Source organism: Pelecanus crispus, chromosome 4 (assembly GCF_030463565.1).
Source record: "Pelecanus crispus isolate bPelCri1 chromosome 4, bPelCri1.pri, whole genome shotgun sequence".
NCBI lineage: Eukaryota > Metazoa > Chordata > Aves > Pelecaniformes > Pelecanidae > Pelecanus > Pelecanus crispus.
The window spans coordinates 36,460,330-36,483,293 of NC_134646.1; the positions used below are offsets into that span (position 1 = coordinate 36,460,330).

At 41.4% G+C, this 22,964-nt stretch overlaps 1 protein-coding gene across 1 annotated transcript in view; it reads right to left on the bottom strand.

Annotated features, from left to right (window-relative positions):
* Window positions 1-22,964, bottom strand: part of TNKS (tankyrase) — a 147,599-nt gene that overhangs the window by 112,207 nt on the left and 12,428 nt on the right. The gene's annotated exons all lie outside the window — the stretch shown is intronic.

The window sequence follows — 22,964 nt, forward strand, 5'->3', positions numbered from 1 at the left end:
ACTCACACTGGGAAATGTGCTAACTGTGGAACCTGCTCCTGCCTTTACTACCAGTACTGCCGTTTGTTACCACTCCTGTTCCTTTTCCTGCCGAATATCCCAAGTCACCCCGCCTCTGTAAATCAGTAATGCTCCAGCCTTTCAGTGGCTCGTCACTTGTGCACAACATCTTAACCACAGCACACCAGCTTGCCTTCAAGAAGTGTAACAAATAGGGTAAGATATGTAACCTGGCACCCTGCAGTCTGGATGTTCAGACGCTATTATTCCCACTGGTATTTCTTTTTCCTACTAAACCTATTAAACACATAAAAATTCAAGTACATAAAAATACTCAGAATGCAGTATGCAACCATATGGCTAGGAAGGCATTGATACAGTAAATTACCATCTGGAAGAGCTCATCAAAAAAAAGGAAAACACTATTTCACCTGTAAACTCTTTTGTTCAGAAACAACATAATAACGATGCAATTCGGACCACCCCCCTCTCAAGATCAAGGCATTTTCTACAGAACTGGAAAACAAAGCCCACAGCAACATTAGAGGTCTGACAAAAAGAAGGACCCCAATTCTCCATTACCCCAAATGTTGTGCAAAATAAGCACAGTATATTACAAATACAGAGCACCAGTTACACACTTAGTTTGTACAAGTGTGAATAACAGGACAGCGTACAGAGGTGCAGAGATTCAATGTCAAGGAGAGAAATAATAAAAACCTGCAGACATTTATGGTTGCTCATGTAACCACATCTGCTGAGATACAGCTGGACTGAAGGAGTCACAACAAAGAAATCCTTGCAAACACTGTAACTAAGGGTGCAAAAACACTTCAGAGACAGGATTCTCCAGGAAAAAAACCATAACCTAATCCAGAACAACCGTAATTACCAGTATTATATTACATATATCACTTTAATCAGCAAAAGGCTTTTCAGAAATAAACTTCTTTTCTAAATTGAAATTTTAACTGTTTTTATTCAAACCTCTTATACAATTCTGACTTTAAATGCTTTTAACATTACCGAATTCCATATATTTCAGCTTACAGGATGCTATGCTACATGCTTGCCCTAAACTGAACCTTTGCAGAAGTTTGGTGCTTTAATGAAGTAATGACTTATTTCATGCTTTGCCAAGAAGGTGCAACTGTCCCATGTTTTTGAAAGAAGATTCAAGTAGGCAGATTAGGCTTTTACTAAGAGGTTTTTTGTTTGGTGGTAGGTTTTTTTCCCTATGTCAAGGCAAAGACACCAAAATGGTAAAAAAAAAGGAAAAAAAAAAATTCAGCTAGCACGTGCTCACAGAAGCTTGTTAAGATCTGGCACCTACGTTTCTGAAGATGCCATCTGTGCCATACATGCTACCACCCCCTTAGAGAGCTTACTCACAGACAGGTTTGACTCTGAGCCAGTCTCACAAGCCAGTCGAGCACCCTCGAGCAGGAGATGGTGAACAGGACTTTTTGCAGATTTTTTTTTTAAACACAGTAGGCACTACAGAAATTAAGTATGGAGAGACACATTCAATATGTCCTGTCTCTATTCTCTTGGACCCTGCTAGTGAATCTATATTCTGGAGAAGAGGGAAGCCATTTGCCCCAAAAGGCGTCAGGGTAGAGTGGGACCCTAATGAGGGAACCAGCAACTAAGTGTCTATCAAGAGAAAGCACGCAGTACAAAATGATGAAACAGCACAGACTGGATGAGAAGACAGTGAAGGATTCACAGGGTGAAAAGCCTGGGACAAAGAGCTAGGGAAGAGAAGTGAACAAGAAGATGTGGCAGGGGAAGAGATAATAGCTCAGATAAAAGTCCAGGAAGAAAGACCAGGAGAGAGGAATGACTGGAATTAGACCAGAACTTGGAGGTTTGGACTAGCATGCAAAGCAAAGCTGAGGCAGGTTAGGGTGCAAGAATGGTGACTTTGAAAAAATGAGAGGTAAAAGGTGTGGAGGTGTCAAAGGGACCTGCAACTGCCTAAGCCCGATGCTAAAACAGAAGCACAGATTTTCAGGTCTCTTAATTCTTCAGTCCTGTGCAAACCAAGCAAGAGTACTCCCCTGCTACTTCTGCTGGCACACACAGAAGATCACAACACAGTACTGCTTTCAGCTCCTCTCCTGGCTAACATGACAAAGGATTATGCAGTGTATCCAACCTGTTCAGTCATGCTAATGAACCATGAAGGGTTTGGGCATGACTTACAACATACAATTTCTATGTCAGGTTTTTAGTTCTTTAAAAGCCTAGGGAAATACATTAAAATTGACTAACAGTACTTAAGCTGGTTGCTGGCAAAAACCTTGAATTAGTGACTGCCTGTGGAACATGCACTTGAAGTGGTGAAACTAGGTTCAGAAGAAGAACCTGTCAGAACTCAATTGCTGTAACCATGAGACTTATCCTTCTTGTCTCTGCAATCACTCAACCGACTCGTCATAACCTTTCCAGCCTCTCCAACAGCCAAGGGTATGGTCCTGCAGACAGCTCCCTTATTCAATCCTATAGACAGATCTCCCCTGTGAAATGAATGCAGTAGCATCTTGAGAAAAGAAACTGATCATATAAATAAGGACTGTATTAGAATGCAGATGAATAAAGGAAGCAAATTCAGGTCACAAAGGCAATCTTATTCTTACATTTCTTCTACTGACTATTTGATTCTATCCTCTCCATAAATTTTTAGTACATAATCTCACAAAAAAGATATCCAAGTGAGCAATGTTGTCATCAACATGAATTAACAAAAGAAATCCAGCATTTGACGTTTAGCCCACTGGTGTAACACAGCTGTACTTTTATACCCAACAAACCACAGGCAGCTTCTAATTGAATGTTCTCCTGCTTGTTCAAAACCTTTAACACTTTAGCGCAACACAAAGTCTCTTCGAACCACAGGATATTTGAGATCTAGACACAGTGTGTCTCTTACCTAAATTTCCTTTTCAAAGCACCAGGGATGTGTAAAAATGTCAAGACAGATCTCCTGTTTGAGAAAAACATTCCCTTTATAATGAAACACAACCGAACAAGCCATTCTAGCTAAATGTAGCTATTTCGGATTTCAAATGCTGCACACCAGTTTTAGAGGATGGTTTCTGAGGAGCCTGTAAAAGAAATGTGGCAATAGTTTCTACCAAGAGATTGCTGTTAACAGGCAAGTGTAAGGACGGTGTGCACACAAATTCACTCCTGGAACCTTGTTAATTAGCATATTTTGATATGCTGGTTTATTTCCTCTGGACAGGGGGGACATTGGGGTATATTATTTTTCTGTACTGCAGGCAGAGCCCTTAATAATCTAGCAATACCATTACCTGGCTCTCCTTGCCTTTGCTACAGACCATATTGTACAGCAGCTCTTCTTTTAATTGAATCTTCATATTGTATATTGACATCAAAGTCCTGGAAGCTTAACTATAGAACAAACATGGACTGGTACAGAATTGTATTTTTACTCTCACTGCAACCGCTACAATACATAAGTTTCTGATCTTCGCATACCATCTGAAATGCTTTATTTAATTACACTGCTATTATACCAGATCAGTACTAGAGATAAGAAAGGCCACATTCTTCCCACCAAATAAAAAAAAAGTTACAGTATTGCACAGAGCATGAACTACAACCACTAATCATTTCAGACTACTGCCAACCTGCTACAGCAGGATGAATCCTAAAATTAAACACTTGGCCCAAAGCCTCCTGGCACAGGTATTTTGAACTGTGAAGCTAACCAACACTACCTCATTTGGCTGTCAAATTATAAGCCCACCAAGAACCAACATTTTTACTTTTGGCAGTTTCAACCTTCACATTTTCACCAAAGTATGGCAAAAACTTCCCCGGTAGCTATACAGCAACAAGGGAGAAGTAAGTTTTATTAGAATAAAAAAATGAAGAAAAAAAAGGGGGGGGAGTTTATCTACACACAAACCATCACACAAGTACTTAGCCCTTCCTCCTTCATACTGCCTCAGTTAAAAGTGCAAAGGAAAACATTTTTGATTGAAAGACAGAAAGACAATGGGAATAGAATGGGAAGAAAAATCAATTTGGTTGTTCCAATATTAGGCATGATCAAAGATCAGAATATTTCTGTTATAGTTTGTCTAGGCCCAACATCCACAAGCTTCCTGAGTATACTTACAGGAATGCTGATAGAAAAGTTCACATTTGGTTTTGTATCGGATGCACGTAAGTACAAAAAAAGGATACATCCAAACCTTTAACCATTGAGGGAAAAAATGCAAAACCAGACAGACCTTCCAGAAGCATCTGCATTTAAAGCTGCCTACTGCTTTTAGTTGCATTTTCAGAGTCTTCAGTTCCTCACAGCTCTACCATTGCCTCCTCTCTCCCCACCAGTTCTTTTCTCACTGAGTCCCACTGCCTTGTGCTCGCAGTCCAGCCATCCTAGCTTTAGTATATATGCTTTCTTCCCCCTTTTCAACTTCACCTTCTGCAGATGATCTCCAGAGGTCCTTTCCAAACCATATTACTGTAGCTTTATCTACTTACTTCCAAAGTATCAAGGTACAGAGGAAACAGTGTAAGGAAAAGGCCTCCTTTTGACTCACAACATATGCACTATCTTCCATGAACTATGGGTTCATGAAAGGCAGGTCCTGCTTGACCAACCTGATCTCCTTTTATGACCTGGTGACCCCACCTGGTAGATGATGGAAAGGCTGTGGATGTCATGTACCTGGACTTTAGCAAAGCTTTTGACAGTCTCCCATAATATTCTCCTTGGGAAGCTGGCAGCTCATGGCTTGGACGGGCGTACTCTTTGCTGGGTAAAAAACTGGTTGGGTGGCCGAGCCCAGAGAGTTGTGGTAAACGGAGTTAAGTCCAGTTGGCAGCTGGTCACGAGCAGTGTTCCCCAGGGCTCTGTTTTAGGGCCAGCCTTGTTTAATATCTTTATTGATGATCTAGATGAGGGGATTGAGTGCAGCCTCAGTAAGTTTGCAGATGATACCAAGGTGGGCAGGAGTGTCGATCTGCTGGAGGGTAGGGAGGCTCTACAGAGGGATCTGGACAGGCTGGATCAATGGGCTGAGGCCAACTGTATGAGGTACAACAAGGCCAAGTGCTGCGTCCTGCACTTGGGTCATAGCAACCCCATGCAACGCTACAGGCTTGGGGAAGAGTGGCTGGAAAGCTGCCTGGCCGAAAAGGACCTGGGGGTGTTGGTAGACAGCCGGCTGAACATGAGCCAGCAGTGTGCCCAGGTGGCCAAGGTGGCCAACAGTATCCTGGCTTGTGTCAGGAATAGTGTGGCCAGCAGGACTAGGGAAGTGATTGTCCCCCTGTACTCGGCACTGGTGAGGCCGCACCTGGAATACTGTGTCCAGTTTTGGGCCCCTCAATACAAGAAAGACATTGAGGTGCTGGAGCGTGTTCAGAGAAGGGCAATGAAGCTGGTGAAGGGTCTGGAGCACAGGCCTTCTGAGGAGTGGCTGAGGGAACTGGGGTTGTTTAGCCTAGAGAAGAGGAGGCTGAGGGGAGACCTTATCGCTCTCTACAACTCCCTGAAAGGAGGTTGTAGTGAGGTGGCTGTTGGTCTCTTCTCCCATGTAGTTAGTGATAGGATGAGAGGAAATGGGCTCAAGCTGCGCCAGGGGAGGTTTAGGTTGGAAATTAGGAAAAATTTCTTCATGGAAAGGGTAGTCAAGCATTGGAACAGGCTGCCCAGGGAGGTGGTGGAGTCACCATCCCTGGAGGTGTTCAAAAAACAGGTAGATGTGGCACTTCGGGACATGGTTTAGTCTAGTCTACCCTTGATTGGTTTAGTGTGGACTTGGTAGTGTAGGTTAATGGTTGGACTGGATGATCTTAAAGGTCTTTTCCAACCTAAATGATTCTATGATTCTGTGATTCCATCTCTCTAAAGGATACTTTTAAAGCTGGTCAGTCTCTCGCTAACCTTAGGTCCCAGGAACACACACACCTTGGAACTAGTCCCATGCAGGACACGTTTCCAAGTTATACTTGACAAGAAACAATGTGCTCATTTACCTCCACATTCTGAAAACATCTAGAAAACACACTGGAATTCAAACTATTAATTTTTTTCAGCCAATGCTAAATGCATCTTCTCCCCTAACTACTTCTACACGTAAACCACTGAGGCTTTGAAACTTTTCTCATGTTACAAGAACAACAATTTCTTACCTAGAAATTACACTTCTGTGATTCAGATCTAATAGTCCCATTTTGGCAAGTTACCAGACACATAAGCCTTTTTCCTAAATGACCCCATATAATAAAAGTTGTAGCCCCCTACTCTTAGCTTCATAAAGTTGACTATATGAGATACAGCTAATAACATTAACCACAACTATATCACTGATTATCTTCCACCTCTGTGACCAGCCCAGTTTTGGTTGCATGATTAAGAAAAAGGCTATATTCATCACCCATTGAAATCATAAGGTGAAAACATGAGAGGCAGCATCACTACAGAGGCTGCACACAGCTCTAAAGGTTTGAGTATCACTACCTGACCTGATGACATCTATGGCCTCAAACACCACTGCCAGCTCAGCTAAGAGGAGTTGGAAAAAAGGAAAGGAGCAGGTCCTATGCTCTTGACTGCCCCTCTATAGTGAAAGACATCAAAGCTGAATGAAGAGAGGATTATGGAGCAGAGAGGCTAAGCACACCAAAGGATTCAGTTCAGAGTCAGGGTAGGGTAGAGGCAATAACCAGACATACCTGGAAGCACTGCAGGTGGTTTATTGGTAAGAAGAGATGATAACCAGGTGGCAGTTCAGGGACAGAAGGACAGGAATGCATTTGGTAGAAGAGAGACAGACAAACATGAAAGAGCATGCAGAAGCAGCAAAAAGGAAGAATAAAGGCAGGGTGAGCAATTAAATCCCTAAGGGAATTCAGGGAGAAATACAGTAGGAGTCCCCATGGGTGCAGGTAGGACAAGTAAGGAAAAGTTGCAAAGACTGGATCTCCAGCAACAAAGGTGTCTGCAAACAGTTAACTGCTGAAGAATTCAAAGACCTGCATTACTGCAGCTGCTATGTAGGGTTTGATTGCTCAGATGGCAGACTGGAGTGGACTCTTCCAGGCTGAGCTGCTTTTTCTAAGGCAAAGGCTAAGGACCTTGCTAAGGTGAGAAATGATGTCCAGCTAGTCTCAACACCCCTGCGACAAAGGGGCCATGCATAACAGTGCTTAGCTTGAAGGAGAGAAGGGAGGGTCCAAACACCCAAGCTCCAGGGGAATAAGGAACATCTCCAGTAGGATGAGAACAGACAACACTTCAAGGCAGAAAGCAGGAGAGCATGCAGCCTTTATCCCCCCATTCCCAACTGGAAAAAAAAAGAAAAGTCATTGAAGGTCTGCAAAGAATTGTAAAGCTGCCCCGCTGCAAGACAGCACTACCACAGGCTACAGTTTCACCCAGACCAGGCTGACAGAATTGCCATTCCCAGCCCTATGCTACCCACCTTGCTTTGGGTGGCTGCAAACAGTTGGTCAGGCAACAAGGCAGATTAGAAGAGTGATCACTTGCCCCATTCAGTTCATCATGCAATGACATGACATGCTCTGGTTGGCACAAGAAGGGAGAGTACAGAGACACGTGCCAGTGACAGGAGTTGAGAAGGATCATTTTGTTCTTCTAGTTAAGAGTATATCTAACATTACTAGCCAAAGTCCTGGTGGGTCAATGTCGGCTCCAAGCACTTCCCCATCATTTTGCCTTCCCTACTTTCCTTGTTCAGGGCATCCCAGTTTCCCATTACCCCAGACAATGGTTTTATTCCCAATGAACCAGCATGTTGGTTTTGTTCTTTGTTGGGGCCAGACAGAGCAAGAGACAAATACGCCAACTGCAGTGTATGAAGTAGATGAACAGAAGCTTACAAAAGCAACACTAGGCCTTGCTATGTTGAAACAAAAAATTGTAAAGGGAATTACAACAGTGTTCTCCAACAGCATAAACAGAAACAAGAGTTTTGACAGCAGGAGAAAGCAGCAGACAAGTAGTGGGGGAAAGCAACAGAGTTTTGAGCAACAGAGAAAAGCCAGGGACTGCTGATATATTAGGAACCAAGAGGGAAACACCTGTGAAATGCCTCAAAGGAATTAGGGCATGTTCTTCTAAAAAGGTGACACAGTCAATGACCCAGCTAAAGTGCCTCTGTACCAATGCACACAGCATGGGCAGCAAACAGGAGGAGTTGAAAGCCACTGTGCAGCTAAAAATCTATGATCTAATCGCTATCACCAGAACATGATGGGAAGGATCACACAACTGGGGTGCTTCAGTCGATGGCTAGAGACTGTTCAGAAGGGCAGGCAAGAAAGGAGGAGCAGGCAGTTGCCCTCTATGTAAAAAACAAAAAAACTTCACAGGGAGTACTGACTCCATGCTGCTGCCTTTGAAAAACAGCAATGAACCAGTTGAGAGCTTATGTTTAAAAATTAGGGGCCAAGCCAACAAAGGAAACCTCACAGTTGGCATTTACTACAGGCTGCCCAACCAAGGGGAGCTTCTTGATGAAGAGTTCTTACTTCAACTACAGGAGGCATCACACTCACAGGCTCTGATCCTGCTGGGGGACTTCAACCACCCTGACATCTGCTGGAAAAGCGGCACAGCAAGCTGTAAGCAGTCCAGGAGACTCTTAGAGTGCACTGAGGACCATTTCTTAATCCAGGTGACAGACAATGCAACCAGAGGAGAAGCATTACTAGAGCAGTTGCCTACCAACACAGATGAACTAATTAGGGATGTCAAGATTGGTGGCAGCCTGAGATGCAGTGGTCATGCCCTGGTGGAACTCACAATCTTGAGGGATATGGGCCAGGTGAAGAACAGAGTCAGGACTCTGAATTTTAGGAGAGCAAACTTTCAGTTGTTTAAGGAATTAATGGATGGGACCCTCTGGGAAACCACCATCAGGGATAAAGGAGCTGAAAAGAGCTGGCAGCTCTTCAAGGACATTTTTCTTAGAGCACAAGAGCTCTCAATTCTCACGTGTAAGAAATCAGGCAAGGAAGGCAGGAGACAAACATGGCTAACTAAGGACCTCCTGGTCAACCTAAAGTGTAAGAAGGAAATGCACAGGCAGTGGAACCAGGGACATGTATCCTGGGAAGAATATAGGGATGCTGCCTGGATGCATAGGGATGAGATCAGGAAAGTTAAGGCACAGTTGGAGCAGAATTTGGCACGGGATGCAAATAATAATAAGGGCTTCTACAGGAACGTTGGCTAGAAAAGGAAGATTAAAGAAAACATACCCCCCTTGATAAGTAAGACATGAGAACTAGCGACCATCAATATGGAGATGGCTGAGTTACTCAACAATTTTTTTGCCTCAGTTTTCAACGGTTATCCCTCTTCCCACATCTCTCAAGCCGCTGAACCTCAAGGCAGGGACTGTGGAATGAAGTCCCCCCAACTGTAAGTGAAAATCAGGTTCAAGGCCACCTGAGGAACGTGAACATACATTAAGTCCACAGGACCCAGTGAGATCTATCCCATGGTCCTGAAGGAACCGGCTGATGTAGGTGCCAAACCATTCTCAATCATATTTGAGAAATCACGGCAGTCAGGGAAATCCCCAGTGACTGGCAAAAGGGAAACGTGCCCATTATTAAAAAGGGTAAAAAGGAGGACCCTGGGAACTACCAACCAGTCAGCCTCACCTCTGTGCCCAGTAAGATCATGAAACAGATCCTCCTGGAAGACATGTCAAAACACATGGAAGACAGGGAGCTGATTAGAGACATTAAGGGCAAATCACACCTGACTAATGTGGTAGCCTTCTACAATGGAGTGATTGCATCAGTCAAAGGAAAAGCTACAGGTGTCACCTACCTGAACTTCTGTAAGGCTGGAACTGGTTGCCCAGAGAAGTTCTGGATGCCCCATCATTGGAAGCGTTCAAGGTCAGGTTGCACAGGGCTTTGAGCAACCTGACCTAGTGAAAGCTATCCCTGTCCATGGCAGGGGAGTTGGACTATGTGATCTTTCAAGGTCCCTTCCAATCTGAACCCTTCTGTGACTGTAACCCTGCAGACCAGCTTCTAGAGGTACAGTTTTAAAATTTATACAGAAACAACCATTTGAGACCATGTGTCTTAGTAAAAGAAAGCTACCTCTAGTAAAGAAATGGTACTTTGGCCAAATGTGACATAATCTAGATAAAATCATAGCACCTGCTTGCATGTTTCTATTACCTTATCATTAGATATGCAATAATAGCAACTGCTGGGGGCATCAATATATGCTAGGAGACTATACATGCAGACAGCTTGGAATACGGGTACTAGCAGAGGCACTTCTTGCTTTACAGCCGAAATGACCATTTGGTCATTCAGGGGACAGCCATATCAAACATCTCGCTGTCTTGACACGTACCTGCTCTTTGAAAGGCAGGTTCTCATGCATCCATACGCTGCAAAAACTGTACCAGTTCCTACAGTAACAGGATAAATTGAGCAGAGGGCCAGTAAAACATGAAGTGGAAACAATGCTTAGAGGTCAGGTTTGCCTTCAGCTTAGGTGAACAGTTCACAGAAACAGGCTTCAAAGCAGCTGTAAGAAATCAAAGAAGCAGCAAGAACAAGGTCCCCCAGTACCAGCTTTTGTTTGTTTGTTTTGAAGGGAGAAGAAGGATCTAGACAAGAAGAATATTATGAAGCATCACTTTAAAAGGACTTTATCCTATTTTCATGCAAGCTCTAATTTTTCAGAAAGACTCTTTTGTCTCAGCCTTTTCATTGTTTGCCCCAGAAGTACTTTTAGACTTTGCTCACTGAAGTTTCAACCTCTTAGCAAGACAGCCTGACTCCTGGTCTATATATACACACCATAAACCTCACTTCCCAACGCACTACAAAATACTTCAACGTATTCTAGAATTAAGTTTGCACTAGATGTTCCAGAAATCAGATTTATCTAATCCAAGTAAGGTAAGGGAAAAGGATCTGAACCAGACAACCAAAACCACAAGCATCATTGCAGCAGTCAGAGCTCTTCCAGCAGGGCAAGAAGATAGCCTTTTAAAAGGCTCCCTGCTCCCTCCTCCCTCCGTGACTACCCACAACAGTTTCCCCATGAATAGGTGCATCTTAACCATGATTAGTTTTCTGTATGTAGGAAGCACTACAAAATCACTCCCTGGTACACCAGTTCTGCCTACCAGTGATTAAATATGCAGAGGGAAGGAGAACAAGCAGAAAGTTCCAGAAGCTGTAGGCAGCACAGCATATCCTTCTGCCCTCAGAGGAAGAGCCAGAGTTGGTAGATTGCTCAGCTTACATGAATAAGCTATTCAAAGCCTTGATCTTGCCTGGACTTAATGAAGTAAATATTCCTGTTTCCTTTTTTGGATGGAATACTTTTCAAGTTTAAAATTTTCCATTTCAGCTAACAGTGAGAAAACAAAAATATATGCAGGTTATGCAGAATGCAGACTTCTAGAGAGCAACCTCAAAACTGTAATGTCACTGCAGTTTTTTGTTTGTTGGGGTTCTTTTGCATCATGCAAGAGATGGCTACATCATTCCAGAATGCTCCTCACAAGCACACAATCCACACCAAAAGCTGTGTAGTGTAAAGGAAGCCTTTGGGACTTCCACAATGAACCTGCAAAACGTAGGAACTCTAGAAGCATCACTTAAGTTACCAAAAAAAACCCAACCCCAAACCAAAAAACAAACTTTGAGCTAACAAGCTGTCCTGGTTTCAGCTAGGATAGAGTTATTCTTCTTCCTAGTAGCTGGCATAGTGCTCTGTTTTGGATTTAGGATGAGAACAATGCTGGTAACACACTGATGTTTTAGTTGTTGCTAAGTACTGCTTACACTAGTCGACTTTTCAGCTTCCCATGATCTGCCAGGTGGACAAGGAACTGGGACAGGGCACAGCCAGGACAGCTGACCCAAACTGGCCGAAGGGCTATTCCATACCATATGACATCATGCTCAGCATATAGGCTGGGGGAGTTGGCTGGGGCGGGGGGCAGCAATCGCTGCTCAGGAACTGGCTGGGCATCAATGAGCGGGTGGTGAGCAATTGCATTGTGCATCACTTGTTTTGTATATTATTATTACTATTATACTGTTATTATTACTACTACTATTTTACTTTATTTCAATTATTAAACTGTTCTTAACCCACAAGTTTTCTCACTTTTACTCTTCCAATTCTCTCCCCCATCCCACCAGGGCAGGGGGAGTGAGCAAGCAGCTGCATGGTGTTTAGTTGCTGGCTGGGGTTAAACCACAACAGAAGCAATAAAAGACAGTACACTAAGCATTTATTTAATCCCATTTATTTGCAGCCATGTACATGCACTCCTTTTTCACAGAATCACAGAATGGTTGAGGTCAAATGGACCTCTATAGACCATCTGGAACAACCTCCCTGCTGAAGCAGGGCCACCTACAGCCAGTTGCCCAGGACTGTATCCAGATGGCTTTTCAGTATCTACAAGGCAGGAGACTCCACCACCTCTCTGGGCAACCTGTGCTGGTAATTGTTCACCTTCACAGTAAAAAAAAAAAAGTGTTTCCTCATGTTCAGAGGGAACCTCCCATGTTTCAGTTTGTGCCCATTTCACACAAGGGCTTAAGAATCACACCTAAGTGTGTTCAAGTAGTCATCTGGAACACTAGTTATTAGTGTGCAAAATGGAACAGAAGACCCTTTACACAAAAGGGCTTTAAAAAAAAAACCAAAAAACATTTAGCCCATTTGTAGATGGTACAGGTTGAGGCCTCACTATGCCACAACTAAATCACACCCCTTTTCCTTGCAAGCAACAATTCTGCAGCTACTTAGTTTCTAAGCATTTGTTTTAGTACACTATTTATTGAACAGCTAGAAATCTTAACTGCTGCCCTACTGTCTGAGCATTATGTTTTCATCTATATCCCAAGCTGAAAGATGCTTTAAGAAGAAGTCTTCATTGCTTGGTCCCAATTTCACTTTTCTCCAAACAAATTCACCTTTCTACTTCAAGTTTTATTCAAATAAATGTCAACGGTAATCCTGATATCCCACTTGACAGATTAAGAGCCCTGCTTTCAGTGTCCCTGAAAAGCAATAGCAACCACCAAGGCAAATCAGGTCAGCAAGTAGCATCCTAAGAGGAAAAAGAATTGAGGAGAATTAAGAGAAACCAAAGACCAATTCCAAGCTCCTTCTGCATATGCTAACCGTTTCCTCCAGGTGAAGTTTGGGGAAGAAAAACCCTGGTGGAAGTCAGGCGATAGACTACATGTGGAATTAGCTATGTGGCTATCAGAATGCATGATGCCAGTACACTAAAATCTAACACTCAAGAAGCAACATAAACTGAGGAATCTTAAAAGTTTCTTAGAACCTGTCCTGGATCTACCATTTTTTGGAAACAGAAAGGTTACATGCACAATCAAAACCACTTTCTTTTTAGCACGAGAACCCTAGCAGCAGCTCTCAATCCACCGTTCAGTGAGGTGAGTGAGCACAAGAAGGCAAAGAGGGGGGAAAAATAAAATACACACAAAACAAAACTCCAAATGAAACAACTGTCACAATCCAAGAGCACAGCCTTTTCCAGAAGTGAACTTCAGTGCCTACCAGCTTTCAACAGTACGTGACTTGGGGACAGTATCTTAGTCACACCCTATGGAACACACACAGTAACATTCTGATGTGATTAAGAGCTGAAACTCTTAAGATTAAAGCAGCCCCAACATGCCAAATAAGTTTTGCATATTTTGCATAAAACTTAAACCTTGTGCCAATTTTGTAAACTCATCATTAGTCCACAGCATAGTTACCAAATACTTGAGAAATACAAGTACATGAATTCTTAGGGATACCAAGCTGATCAGTCCATGAAATTGTGGCTAAAGCTACAGGTTGCCCAGAAGACATGGATATTCTCAAAAAATTCTGTTTCTGAAGTAAACATCAGGAAGCTAAAGAATACATTAAGTTCAAGCAGATACAGAACTCTACCAACAATTGACTAGCTAGCACTAGTACTACATGTATCAGTCTTTGAAACTTTCCCCAGCCACTATCTTAGACCACGTTATGTAAAACAGTCATATTGCTTTCTATTCTTAAGGGACAGAGCTGTATCCCTTTGTTCTCCAGTCCCAGAACTGCTCACCACCTTGCCCTGTTGATACAGAGCAGCGCAAGTCTCACCCTATTTAGCATTAGGTCCTTGACAAGCAAATGTTCTACACTGCAAAAATACCAATCTGTCGAGTAAGATATCATCACTACTGGGTCTCATGCTAGGGAAGAATGCACGTTAGATGAGTCTGAGTGGGTTCCTCTCCTGGGTCACATCTGTGTCCTGCGCCATCCTTGTATCACCCCAACCAAGAAAATAAAACCAAATTGTTGCAGCCACTTCAACCTCTTGGCTCCCTTGCCATGTAAGTTCAGTAACAATACCATATCTAGGTCAAGAGCACAATGCCCAACCAAGGCACTACTCAGTACTGCTTGCTTGGACAAGACATCAGCAAAACATGAAGATTACGCACAGCAGCATGAACAGCAGGATTCACATCAGACACTTCAGCCTTTCCTAGAAAGGAATAGCTTTGTCCAAGAAGCATGGTGCATTTGTATTAATGTGTAAAACCAACAAATTACTGGAATATGGGAGTCTATGTTCATCATGAGTCCTAGCTGCATGAAGACTGCAGTGAAAATCAGAGAGAACAAGAGGCAAGCGCTCAGTATTTTCAGTAGGCTTCAGTCACCCGTAGTTTGTTTTGTACACTTGCTTTACGCTGCAGAAAGACCAAATCATTAAAAAGAGACACCTTCCTTTGTTCACCATATAACAAGTATTTAATTGCCTACACATTTTTACAAGCAAGACCTTTATATCCTACAGTAATACTTTAATCAATGTTTTCCATTAGACTAAGAAAACATCCGAGAACTCTGCTAGAATTTGCCCCACTCAGTTATGCCTAACAGCTACACATATCTATACATTGCTTTGTAAACCACATATGAACTGCATTAAGACCACGTGGTTCCTCTGAGAAGCTAAAAGCAGGTATTGCTACAGTAATCAGAAGCATGGTCCCATAAGATTAAGTATTTCTGCAAGGTATTTAGAAAGCCACTGTAAACTGGTATCAGACACCTGAAAAGTTTCCATGTCTGCAAGAGCAGTATCTGTTCCATTGCTGTTCTGGGAAATATGCAACTTCCTCTTCCCCTCCCTCTCAACTTCCTAATAGTTAACATCAGTACTTTTGAAGACCTTACTTCCCATCATGTACAGCAAGTTTTCCAATAGTGTTTTGTATATTATCATACCACCTCCTTTGCTGCAAGTAACCAGAATTTGATTTCATCAACACTTGTAAAGAAACATCATAAAATAAATTACTCTTCTCATCCTCCTCAGATTCTCCTGTGCCAAGCAGTCAAATAAGGCAAAAAGACCAGTTTTCTTGATATCTGAATTTTAGGAAAGAAATAGAACTGGGAAAAAGTCTAAAACCCACAGATAGGCTGTAACCTATTAACTGTCAATACAGTTCAAACCTAACAGAAAGACAGACAGGTTCCAAAATATACAGTGTATGAAACCCCAGACAAGGCAATCCTTCTCAAGCTATTTTCATGAACTTCAATTTCAATCAGCTTTTAGCAATACAAATACCATAATATAAATGATAGCCTTAAGGACTGTAAGCAACACAGTAACATGACAGGTTTTACCAGCCTTCAGCACCACTAGTTCCAGATATGAAAACAAGAATCATTTCATTGGCATAACCCTGTAGACAAGTCTTCCTCACCTGAAGTAAGGCTCACTTTGACCTGATTTGTACAAAGCATCATCCTCTCTGCTATCAACTTTACTGTTGATTTTGTTTCTGAAGAGAATTTAACCCCAGGATTAATCCAGCTCAATGCTTGGTCCTCTCAAAAATGTTGTGGTCGGGCACTTCCACCTTGATCCACTCATTTCAAGGCTCTTGGCACTCCGAGACCTTTGTCAAGCACACATGGGCAACTGACACTGCTCACAGAGCGTTTCTTTGTAAAACATCTACCACAGCTACATATGCAGAGATGCAAAATGCCAGCAGCAATTATTCACTGGAGCCTTTACAGCAAACAACCCCATCTCGTTTTGGCAGCTCTTCCCACAGCAGTAACTCCTGTAGACTGCACTACATAAACCTGCCTGCACAGATGTCACATCCTGAAGAGGGATCCTTCACATAGAGGAACTGATCAACTTCCCTCCTGTCCTTCTGCTGAAGTCCACCAGGGAGCACTGCAGTTGTATATGCCATGGTAGAGTGTCCCAAACCATGTTCTGTAGGCACTTTTGACAAAAGCCCTGTTGTCTCACACTCCAGTCCATTGTTACTATGACAACAGTATTACAATGCCTCCAAGTTACCAATGTATGATTTCAGTGATGGGTTCCTCCACCCCCACCAGCTCACAGAGAAGGCGGCCTTATTCTCAGGTCCCTTTCAATAAGGGAAGTCTGAACTACAGACTTATACAGTGGGAAATACAGTAAGATTCAGCCCAAGAAGCCCTCATTTCTGTGATGAATATTAATGTTTAGAAGCTGACGTAGCTTAAACAAGCTGTTAGAGAACATGAAACTACTAAAACCATGAACAAGAACTCCCGTAAGAAAGCAAAAGCATTCTTCCACTCAACCTAAACCACGGAATTTTTATCCTATGATTGCTATTGTGCAAGCTTCATTTGAGAAAGACCCTATGAAGAAACAGTATGAGTAGACTTAAGCATATTAGTTCTTTGAGCCACTGTGTATGCACAGGATTTAAAACCATTTGCTACTCAAAGAAGAAGAGTTCCACACATGCTATTGCTCACAGAGCAGAAACAGACTAGAAGAATTCATAACCTGAATAGTCTCATGAGTCTGCTTCCACAACAGATTTGGCTTTCATCAGTAGGTATCTGAGTAATAAATATTAAGAATAGTCAGGATTTTTATTTTGCATATCTGGACAGATAATAGGCAGATGCTGTTAACCAGGACTGCTTGGCCTTAAGCATATCAAATCACAAGGTACTAGTAGCTCTGTATGTCAATGTTAACTGCAACCAACAGACAGGGTAGCTCCCTCACCATAGGGATTAATTCATGTTCTCTTAACAGAACAAAACTCACATTTCTGGTACACAAGAACAGTCTAAAGTTCTTTAGACTGTCCTACAACTTAAAAAACTTCTGCCTTCCCACTGCACGCTGAGTAATCGGTAGCAGTAGTGCTCCAACTCTGTCGTTCAAAAGTCAAAGCAGGAATATTAACAATATTCAAGAATCTTCTGATACAAACAGCATCAATAGTTAAACGGTTTACACAAAAGTATTTGGAAGTACTCACTTGACAGCATTTTCTCATTATTTTACAAGCCTCTGAATATTGGATTCCTGGGATGCCTCTTTGAATCTAAGCTTCCTTCTAGAACACCACCTCTCCAAGAGAGTCTTTGGGAATTCAGTACTTCTCTCCAACAAACAATGTGCATAACCAGCTCCCAATGTACCTCAATTACCAATATCCCCCTCTAATACTTATTAAGAAGCTACTAGTCTCCTTACAGGCTTTTGTCAATCCAGCTAAATCTGTAGTCATTGTAATCATTTTTCAGTTAAGATGCTAAAGCTGTTCCCCCTCACCTCACCCCACTCTCCACCTCCAAAGAGAACTGGCTACTGCACAATTTTGCTCTTTGATAGCACTTCCTGTGATTTTTTTTTTTTTTTAATTTTTCAGGTATTAAAATCAGACACAGCTCTAACTTTTAGAGTGATACAGTTCCTCTGCTTGGAAGGCAAAACGCTTTGAACATTCTAAAATCTCAAGGGACAAAAATATCGTAAATTGTAATAATTTCACTATTTGTTGTATGTGCCTTCTTTGCAAAGTGACCAAACAGATGAGCAGTTCAATGATTGGGCAAATTACCATTTCTACAATTCCGTTAAGGTTTACTGTGCATTAGTTCTACCCGTAAACTACCCTTCATAGTTTGTTTTTTTTTTTAAATCCTGACAGAAGGTTTATCTGCCCTGCAGGAAGGGGTCATATAGTATCCCCTCCACGTATTTCAGCCTAAAGATATGTAACAGTAGAAGGTAATAGCTAATGAATTCTTCTTCCCCAGTCATGAAGGAAGCACAGCAGGGTGAACAATGTTTTGACATGTTAACCAAGAGACATTTAAATAACAGTGATCCCTACACTAAGCACAGGACCTGTATGTTGGAAAAAAGTTTTGGTTTGCTTGCTCACTCTATCTTTCAAGTGCACAAAGGTAATGGAAAAAAAATCAATTTCCACAGAAGTTCCCTGGTCAAAAAGAGAGACAAATGTACCTTGACACTACCATTAGAGATCGCTTCATAGCACTGGGACAATAAATTCATCATGCAACAGGATCTTTGCAGGAAGTTTTTTAACTAGCCCAGAGAAAGCCAGTAAAAACATTGGTCTAATGTCATATTAAGTAATTCCTGATGGATCCTTAGCACTGCATGGACTAAAAGTAATTTTTAAAGACTTTTACAGGTTTGTACAGTGTTGAAGGGAGCTCTTCAGTCGCTAGAAATGTTTATTTCCTTAAAATTACTAAAGTATCCTGTACGTTCAGATCCATAAATCAGGGCATCACCACAGAAGATGCTCGTGGTTTGCATGTTTATGAAGAATGCCCTTAAAAACTAGGCAGGTATATGACACCTGAGATCACTTTTAGGCTAGCATTCCTATAGTTCTCACAACACTTAATTGGAGATCCACCTGAGGAAAAGAAAAAAAAAATCTCTGCAGGAACAACTACAGCCTCTGCAGAAACAAATACAGTGGAGGTCAAAGCAAGCCCAGACAGACTGCATAAGCACAGCTCCTGTAAGGTTATTTTTATCCTATTTTTTTAACAAAAAAACCTGTGTATTTCACAAACACACAGTTTTAAAGGAGCTGTTGCCACTCAGGAAATACCTTGGAGCTATTCCCCTTGAGTGCTCAACAACCAGAAAACCAAAACAGAAAGAACATTAAGTTACCCTATAAATCTACTACACCCAGTTTTGATGCCTTCCCCCCCCCATACCAGCCCTCACGCTTAAAAAAAGACAACAATACCAGAATATTCAACAGAAAACATGATGGAAGATTAAGTTTTTCAGCTTGGAAAAGAGACATTTGAGGGAAGAAAAGATAGAGCCTATAAAATCACGAAGGATATGCAGAGTGCAAATAGAAATGACTGCTCACTATTTCTCACAGAAGTCCTGAATGGCTTGCAACAAAAGTAATCAAGAATAACATTTAAAAAAAAAAAAAGAGGGTGGTTTTCTTTCTGCAAGACTATTAAAGTGTAAAATTCTCTTGCCACAGAACACCTTCAAAGCCAGAAGTATAGCAGCATTTAAGAAGTGATTAGATCTATATTTCAAGAATTTTGTATACTAATGGCTAGGCAACACAGATGCAGCCTCTACTTTATCAAGTTCCTCAATTGCTGATTGCCATGAGAAAGAAGGATACACTCAAGCCATTCATAGTCTCTGAGCATCTGCTACATGTCATGGTTGGAGAAGAGCGAGCTACATGGATCTTTGGTCTGAGACTGCAGTATAGACTTTCAGATGAAGAAGCAGATCATCTTTTCTCCCCAGCCCAAACTCCAGAACAGTCACTACCCTGACACTGCAGCATTCCTCCAAACACACTTGGCAGATTTCACCATTCATTCATTATTCCATGAGCAAATGCGATACTGAGGAACAAAACCACTTTTCATTAGCCCTAGAAGCAGTCCACAGACATTGAAAATGCATCTTCCTGACAGATAAAGCAATCCTAGAAGCCATAAATACTGGAGAACACTATCTAACAATTGATTTTAATGCTTCAACACATTTAGTCCAAAAATTGATTACATATAGCAAACAACACTTTCAAATGGATTCAATTACTTAGGAACTAAACAAATCTGTAGTGACTAAATACATTTTAAGAGATGGACAGCAAACCAGCTCAGCTCACCATCCTCCAAGCTCTGTACAATTCCAGACCCAGGACACAAAACCAACTGCAACCTAAGAGAGCCACAGTCCACATTCCTCCCAAACTCAGCACATTTGCATTCTCTCCCTTTGTTCCTACAGAGTCCTATGATTGTAATGTGCAACCAGTAAAACAGAACATAAGAAAAAGAAATCATATCAGTCATTTGCTGTCTTACAGTTTCCTGGAGTAGAAGTGTGCATAGTCTGATAAGTTTTCATCAGTTCATGTAAACTTCTTATTTCCACATAAGCTTCCCAGTGGCAGGGTTTGTACCCGTTAGTCTAAATGCAGCTGTACAGCTGAGCACTCATAGTACTTTTAGCATAAATATGCACACTCCGTTCCACAGCTAGTGCTGGACACAAGAGCATTCTACACCTGTAGTGCAACACTACCTAGCTTTTGCTGATCTTCCCACTCTGCTTCAATGCCTTGAGTTTTCCTCCAAAAAATCATTATTCATGAGCGTGCTGCTCTGTTCAATTATCACTCTGTCTCTTTCTGACCTGTAAAGCAGCCAAAAGAACAGTGTTCTATGCTAGATATGATAATGAAAAGATGCAGACTGGGGTGGCACAGAAGAAGAGAAGGAGAGAAGATAAATTGGAAAATTCTCTCCCATTACATCATTTGGAATAAGATGCCAAGAATAGGTAGCCAAAAATGAGACTAGATGATTAATTCCAACACAGTCTATTGCTTTTCAGACAGATATCCAAGTTCAGCAATTAATTCTAGGTTATGCCAGGATTTCCAGAGACTATTCTTCAATTAATGCTTTTTAAAAGCATGCCTTGCTTCTTTAAAAAGGAACACTCTAAGAATGTGGTGGGTTTTTGGTTTTCGGGGGTTTTTTTTGGTTGGTTGTTTTTTTACAGGCCAATTTCTTCCATCATTTCTACTGTAACAGTCTACACTTAAGGTGTAAATAGCAGTACTGTACACTATATTCCAGAAAGCTACTCACGTATTCCTAATCAGAATTCATGCCCTAAGCAATCATTGTTCCATTATCCCTGTGTATAATGTGTCCCTTCAAAAGACTTTGAGATAAAAGCTGAAGACCTTAATGTAAAAATTATACATAAAATATAAAAATTATACATAAAACCATTGAAAAGAAACAGGAACTTGCCAAAGACAGCAAAACATGCCTGCCCCTTAGATATAAATTGCAAACAAACTCACTCTTTGTCTATACTCATGTCCTAGCAGTTTTATGGAATCAACTAAATCCCAAAGCATCATCATACTACGGTACAGATTAAACCTAGCGACTAGCTAGTGACGCTGCCTTCAGTAATCACTCTTGCATTGACAGACCAAGTATTTGACTGAAGTATGACATACATGGAAATCCTTAACTAAACTGAGCACAATAGCATCACGCTTACTTGTTTAAAATAACAGAAATTTTTAAAAAATTCTCAGACTCCAATCTGCCTGCAAGTAGCTTTGTAAGGAGAACTGCATCTAGTCCTGCAGCCTTGTTCAGTGCTTCCAAGGAACCCTACAACTGCAGCAGACAACAGAAGAGCTTTGGTTGGGATCTGACCAGTACCACATACTAAATATTTTATATATATGGATCATCCCCTTAGCCTAACATCTAACTATTTAGAGTTACAGATCTAATCTGTGCATGGAACACAGAATGAAGTTCTGTGTAACACAAGCCATAAATTTGATTCTGTACTTCCTTTCACCAAGACCACCACTTCTTGTTGAATTAGAGTACACCTTTAAAGGTATCATCAGTTCTTTGATTATGGAAATTACATCTAAATAATCTCAAATTACTGTCAGTATTGTACATCAAAATTGATGTACCACATAATCTGCCACCTTTATCTGACCTGCCCAATCTCCTCCAAAGAGTACCATAGGGTCTTTAGACAAACCACCCAAAGCTACACTACCCATGCTGGCTCTCCAAATCATAAAATCTTCTGTTGCAACCATCTTATCCTGTCACCTACGAACACAAAGGCATGCGGCTGCACCCCCTGCTTTATAACAAGGTTTTAAAAGACTGAGCAATACAAACCTTTTCCAAAGCAAACAAACCCAGTCCTTTATGGGTGTAAAGGAGCCTCTTACTGTCAACCTTCTCCCATTTAATTTGTATTTTCAGTCAGCAGTTCCCAAAGACAGGCAGACTCCAGCACTTAACAGACCAAAGTAATTACTTCCTTTAAGTCACACACAAAACCCCAGTTACTTACTGGACTTAAGCTTACTTTTCCATTTACCAGTCACAACAGACTGTTATTGGGACCTACTATATCAGTGGATCTCTTCCCACAGTACTGCCACATAATCAAACTATAGTCAGTAACTTCTGTAGAATATTCTTCCATATGTTTTACCTCGCACACAGATATGAAATGAAGTCCATCACATTCCTTGTAAAGAGAAGAAATAGACTAAAATTTATATTTTGGTGTTTCCTCCAATTTTCTTTCCCTCAATCTCTGGCTTTTTTTTTTTTTTTTTTTTTTTTTGAAGTAATGACTTAAGTATTGCAATAAAGCTAACGCAAGAACTTTCCTTCTAAGTTTTGTAGCTTTCCCTGCAGGAATTTTAGGTACTAAATCTTTAAGCAAATAGACATTATCTGAAATTCTGAAAACTGTGTCTTGCTATCTTGATAACATTTAGAACAAATCTCATGTTCATAATCTTAACTGCAGTTCCTAAAAATCAAGCTTTTATTTCCACATTTGATAAAAACACAATGTTGAGCAGACTGTTTTATTCAAGTCGGTAGATGTGAGAAGAACCAGCATTGATAAATAAGTTCAAGGAACTGATCTGAGTGTAAAAAATAAAACAGAAGATCCCATTTAGGAAAAAAGTAACACTAAGTACACTGA